Source organism: Aplysia californica, unplaced genomic scaffold (genome assembly GCF_000002075.1).
Source record: "Aplysia californica isolate F4 #8 unplaced genomic scaffold, AplCal3.0 scaffold00344, whole genome shotgun sequence".
Lineage (NCBI taxonomy): Eukaryota > Metazoa > Mollusca > Gastropoda > Aplysiida > Aplysiidae > Aplysia > Aplysia californica.
Window position 1 is genome coordinate 363332 of NW_004797614.1, and position 6793 is coordinate 370124.

General features: G+C 41.3%; 1 protein-coding gene across 1 annotated transcript in view; it reads right to left on the minus strand.

Moving 5' to 3' along the window:
* The window catches only part of LOC101864536 (protein dimmed), a 233729-nt gene that overhangs the window by 138442 nt on the left and 88494 nt on the right, over window positions 1–6793 (minus strand). The window contains exon 3 of the mRNA XM_005102823.3: window positions 2886–3358. The gene's annotated coding sequence lies outside the window, so the exon portion shown is untranslated. The remainder of the gene's footprint in view (window positions 1–2885; window positions 3359–6793) is intronic.

A 6793-nucleotide genomic window follows, 5' to 3' on the forward strand; every position in this document is an offset into this window, starting at 1 on the left:
GAGAGAGAGAGAGAGAGAGAGAGAGAGAGAGAGAGAGAAGCGGGCGAGGCGAAATCACTTCCAGAACGAAGGCAGCACTCTTTATAGAGCACAGAGGCGCCTATTGTACGACTCAATAATATAGTTATTGTAGAAACGTGTAAGCCGCTGAAGTCCCGTGCCCAAAACCAAAGCCCTGTCATGCCCACTTTTATAATTGATGGGTGAGTCCAAGCATGCAGAGCATGCCAATCACCCATCTGCAGGACTCCTCACGGAGAGTCACTGGGTTTGACGGTCGAAATTGTGCTCTGCTCTGTCTTCTAGATTTTTCTAGTTCTTTTTATTAGGAGGGGGGGGGTATGCTCATTTGGCATTATGCTACACTATCATACTGGTAACCTGATTCGAATAAATCTGAACCTGATAAACGACCACCTGCCAAAGACAATCACGTGTACAAACGATCACTTCCAAGCCCCCTCCCCCTGCGTTACTTCCATGTTATAATGACACTGTCCAAGAGGGCCCCCTGTTTGAGATGACACTTTTTCTCCACGGCAATGAGTGGTCGTCTTATACAGGTTTCACGGTATACTGAAAGGTACGGGGAGCGTTGATGGCTCTCAGCATGCGATTGGCCAAGTCCTATCAAATATAGACGGTAAATTTAGAGTTAAGGCCTCCTCCAATATGTTTCTATATTGACAGGGGTGTTGGAACTCCAAAAATAGGATATTCTACATTTATTGTGCGTGCATTACCTCTTGGGGGTAGGGGGGGGGGGCAGACGGTGTGCATTATTAAAAACAAAGAAGATGGCGTCAGACGTGTGTAAAAATAAGCTCATCGAAAAATACACGGGGGGGGGGGTGCAAAGTCCATTGCAAAGTGCGGGTAAGCACTAGAGAAAAAAACCTGCTACATATATTTAAATTATGGGGGTGCTCTTTGGAAAACAGGTTCAAGGTAACCCGTGCCACTCTTTGCCAGCTTTTTTCATTTGTAATAAAGGGTTTTATGCGACATACAGACAGATCACAGTGAATGAAATAATTGCAGGTTGTTTCCTTCTTTCATGAAGGGTTTTTATTTTTTGTTTTGTTTTGTTTTGTTTTGTTTTTGCTTTGTTTTCGTTTGGGTTTTGTTGTTGTTGTTGTTTTTGGGGGGGATTGTTTTTGGTTGGGTTTGTTTTGTTTTTTGTTTGTTGTTGTTGTTTTTTTTTTGGGGGGGGTCAGTTGCTCATTGTTTTTGTTGTTGTTTTTGGGAGCTGGGGTGAATGCCTTTCGAGGGCAAGCCACCAACAGTTTGTGCCGGCAGCTGGTTCAGAGCATAACTGCCAGTCGCTCCGCTTGTCGGATCCACACTGCTTGTTCTTGGTGTTCAGGTCAATGTTCTCTCTCGAAGTCTGTTGTTAGAGTTGCATACCACTGTAACAGGCGCCAGTCGACACAAAAGAAATAAGTATCCCCGAGCAAAAACAAGAAACTTTACTGATCGTCGTGACTTCATCCACGTTGGTTCAAGACGAAAAAAACCGACCCAAAACATTTTCTTTAGACAGCATAATGTCAAAAGCGAGAGTTTATAAATGTTTTACGCATTAATTCATATAATTTTAGTCATCTATATATTGGATACTATAAACTTCCATGAGCAGGAGTCGAACTCCTATCTTACGAGTCCAATGGCCAAGAGAACTACAGCACCACTGAAGACAAGGGAACGTCAACAAGGTGCAAACGATAATGGAGCATCCGTCAAAAACCGCTAAGAAAAACTCCAAAGGACAGCCTTGAAAAAACGACATAAATGCGGTTCAAGAACCCCCAGTTGAGTATTCGAACCTGGCTTATCAGTACAGCAGTCCAGAATGATGCTAACTGAGCTACTAATGCACCCCCTCCCCTAGAACTGCATCAAACGATTACCATTGCCAGATCATGAGAGTGAACTATTTTATGAGCAAATGAAAACATGAACAAAAGAGGATATTAAAGCAAGGAAGACTGAGTGAAGGAATGAATGAACAGGATGAAGAGTTTGTTTTTTTATGCGTGGTGTGGAACGTTAGCCCATGTAATATGTTCGCGAACCACATGTCAGGCTAGAAAAACGGAAGTACCAAGATCGATAAAAAGTGAATAAACAGTCCTTGGCTGCCCGGAAATGAGAGAAAGACCTGACATATAGTTTTTACGTCCCACTGGACGAAAGAAGGTTGTATAGCACAGGGGTCTCCACTAAAACTGCGGGGGCGTTCAAAGGACGGCTTTTCAACTATAACATTTCCGTCCGCTTAAATGAAAAAAAAAACAGATTCACATTGCAGAACTCCCCATTAAGAAGGATTATAACAAATGCGTCGGAAAACAAGTGATTCAGAAAAAAAAAATTCGAAGCTCGATGTCCTTAAGCTGTCAGTGCACAAACTACATCCAGTTGAATTGGAAAGGGGATTAACTGTAACTCCGACTCCACTAAGATTGTGAGGGAGGCCGAGCGGAGCAAATCCTTGTTCTCTATGTTGTTTTTGCTAACTCCTAAAGCTTTATGTTACTTCTATTGTATCGTTTGAAGTGATGGTGAAGATGACGTTCCTATTGTTACTGTTGTTATCATTGTTACTTGTGGTAGATTTTTTGCTCATGGTCATTATACTGTTATTGCTGCGATTATTGTTGTTGTGTTGGTGGTGGTGGTGGTTGTGGTGGTGGTGGTTATGGTAGTTATTGTTGTCGGTGTTACTTGATTTGCGAATAGGTAACGTAGCTTTAAATATCTGGACCGTTTCGGCCTCTCAGGGGAAATAAATTATAGATGAATGAGACAGCCGGCTGAGAACAAAAATAGATCACGTCTTCAGAGAAACATCAGACAAGCTAACACGTACAGAACAATCTTACCTCTCAAGGGTATCCTAAACAGCACCTCCCTCACTGGAGATCCAGAAAATAGCTTTCCTTCTTCTTTCACTTTCTTTCCCTTCTCCTCTGCTCTCCAGGCCTACTTCCTTTCTTCCGTTTCCTCAAATGACCAATATCTTTCTCCTTTTTACCCTCTCGTCCCTTCGTCCGTCACAACACGCACACAGTGAATTATGTCCGCTTCTTCAAATGCTCGCCCATCTTTTTCCACAATACGTATCACTCTACCGTCTTCCTTCGTAATTTTCTTTAGACCCGCCTTTTTTTCTCTTTTCCTTCCCTCCTTCCTGCCTTCTTTCTTATCTCCTTGCGGAGTGGGCGGAAGTGCCGTCCTCGACTGTCCCTTGACACCGCAGAGGTTGAGCTGGTGTCAAACGCTCCCTGACACTGGTCATTGACCTCTGACCTCGCCTGCCTCCCGCGTCGCTCACTCGTGTAATTAAGGCTGATTCCTGGAAAATCAATGTATTGAGAAAAGACAGGTCGTTAGTTTCTAAGGAATGACAATCAATGAAACATTATACATTATGTAGGAATACCGCTTTAGCCATGGATAATGAATTCAGGTACCGTGAACGTTAGAGCTGGGCGCTGGTACGTCCTACTTCAATTCTTCGTCTTCTGTTGTTTCTGTGTTTCGGTATTGAATTTCCCTAGCTCTGAGAGACCATTATAGTGCTAAGGTGCTTCTCTTTTCTCAAGGAGTCCTATTGTGAGAAGCAATAAATAAATCTTAAGCCTACTAAAATCAGAGCTGACCTGTCGCCTACACAATGATGATATGCGGGTGGTTAGTGTTTCCTAAGCAAATATTAATACATGTTCCTCTTTTCAAAGGGTGCAAAACAATACGGTTGTGGAGAATGGGAGGAAAAGAACATAAGTCATACAATAAGTGGCTCATCAAACCAAGTTTGTAACATTCGCCTGTGTTCGTTGATAGCACTGCCGGGTTTTCGTTTCATTCTGATTGGAAGAATGGTTTACCATGCACTAAACATTCTGTCCGCAGGCGTTTCTCCTCCAACTCCAGGAGTCGTGACAAGGTGGAATCAAGCGCTAGTCAGTTTTAGGGAATGAGAGTTATTGGTGCCATTAAAAAGCGTGTTCATTAATTGTCCTGTATTTGATGGAAAAATGCCCATCTGTCTTGAGTTAAGTCAAGATAATTGCGACTGAAGGAGGTGGGGGTCGACTGGTTTCAGAAGTACAATACGCAAAAACGTGATGCCCAGGTTTGATGACTCTCTTAGTTTGGGAGTCCTTGAAAACTAAAAACCTCATTATTTTAGTGCCTTTAATCAACATTTTTCAGTAAAATCCACACACATATGTTCTTTTACATGGATACAAAAGATGTTAAGCAAAAAATTAACAATTCAATCAAAATAGCCAAACTGGCGGGGAAATTCTGGTTTCTTCGATTTCATTATTTTGACAAGCTCCTGATTTCACTGCAATGCTTCACAAGGGTACCGTCATGTTAAAACAGAAAGCAAAAGACGGTCGCTCGTTCAATCAAACGGCACATTGCTACTAAACCCACTTTTCAATCTCAGTAAAGTATGCCCGCTCATTTTGAGATCTAAATTTCGAATTTACTTCAAAGACCAAAGGTTTGGTGACTTTTATTTATGTCTAGCTGTCCAAAACAGCTGTCTTTAATTGCGGCATTACACTGGAGACTCCGAATAAGAGAAATGCATGTATTAAAGTTACAAAACATGAACTATCCAATCTGCTCATTTATACATTGACTAGTTTGTTAATTCCCACATAATATGATAATGACATAGTTTTTTTTCATGCTTTTGTTCACCCACCCATCAGCTGATTTCATGGGAGACGAGGATAAACAGACATTGCGTACACCAGCAGAAATATAATTATATATATATATTAAAAATATATAAATTATATATGATTATATATATCATATTTCAGATATAGATAGATAGATAGATAGATAGATAGATAGATAGATAGATAGATAGATAGATAGATAGATAGATAGATAGATAGATAGATAGATAGATAAATAGATTTGTATACATATATACACACTCATATATATTAATTTTATGTATATATAATTAGATATATATATATACATATATATGTATATATATATATATATGTGTGTGTGTGTGTGTGTGTGTGTGTGTGTGTGTATGTGTGTGTGTGTGTGTGTGTGTGTGTCTGTCTGTCTGTCTGTGTGTGTGTTGTATGAACACGTATATAATATGTATGTATAGGCTATTTTTGTGTCTGTGTTTTATTTTTACCTCCTTCTGCAGGCCTCGTGCAAGATGTGTTCTCAGACCAGGACCTCAGCTTTCAAAAACACGAGGCCAAATTATGGACAAACGCAAAGGCATTTGGCTTTGAAGACCACATTTGCATTTTATCACGCTTAAGAGTCGACAACAAAGTCACCGCGGAGATCTAATGAATGAATATGTCCAGATAGCGTGTTTGAAATATACCCTAATCCATTAATTCTATTTTTGTCTTTTTTCCTCCAGCTTACTTCTTTCTTTTCACCATCTTTCTTTACTTTTTGTCTTTTCTTGACCTTTTTACTCATATATTTTTATTCTCTCCTTAGTTTTCTTCTTCCCATCACGACGTTTTCCTTATGCATCCCTTACTATTTTCCTTCGGTTCCCCCTTGCTTCTTTCCTTCTTTCTTTTACGTAGCGCCTTCTTAATCGTAAGCCACTGCCCCCATCCCGACCCCACCCCCACATCCACCTCCATCCCACTGCTCGTTTCCGATTTCCCGTTTCAAGACATGTTGCTTTTCCCAGTTATACTCTTCCAACTATGAACTGAATCTCACAGAAAGTGACTTGCTCTAGCCATTAAGCTCAGGTTCAAAGTTACGGTACATTAGAAGACCGTATTATAATCTTACTTAACAGGATTGGAACAGACAGGGGTGGGGGTACACAGAGAGGGTTTTGAATCGATTTTTAGTTTGTCTCTTTGTTTGAGGAGACACAGAGTCAGAGATTACGACTGTTGTCGAAGAAAGATTTCGCTCCTGAGTCTTAATCCAAGAAACCAACCTTAGTAGACAGTTGTAATAAATAATCTGAATACGTTCGACTACGGGGCTCTCGTGTCCTAGAGGTTAATGTATTCTCCTCTCATTCAAAGGTCCTGGGTTCGAATCCGGGTAGCGATGGAAAATTTTTCTTCTGTAAAATTGTCTCCTTTCACCTCCTTTTCTGTTCTCTAGCAATGTTCTGTCGTCTGCGTTCGTCTCCATTTTCTGCCCCCATCTACTCACCTCCCTTGCCCCTTCCTCTGGGTTCCCGACTCTTTTTGCAGCCTTTCTACTTCTACTCCTTGGCTCCTTCTTACTCTTGCTGCTGTCTTTCAGCCACACCCCTGATCTTCTGGTAGGAAATATGTGCACTTAGCCTTCTCGGACAAGGGCGAAAAATCTCGGAGGTCACGTGTGCAAGCTGCGCACGTTAAAAGTCTCTTGGTGATATAAAATCGATAAGAGTAGGCTTTGGCCGCCACCACGGCTAAATCCAAAATTTCCTACCAACTGAAAATGTGTAATGTGTCCCGTGTGCTCACATGTTCGTGTGCAGTTGCGACGGCCGTAAATCACTTACAAAAAATCTTTGACCAACATAAAAAGCAGTCCTTTATGACCTCTTAGACATACATACACTTTGAGGTACTTTAATCTATTTTGATGCACATTCTGTGGAGGTAAGTCAAAGCAGGTGCTTTCCACACGAGTAATATACGTGTTCTTTTTTTCGTTCCACAGTTTATCACCTTTTCTGTCTCATAAACTGACTGACTGACGGACTGACGGACTGACGGACTGACGGACTGACGGACTGACGGACTGACGGACTGAC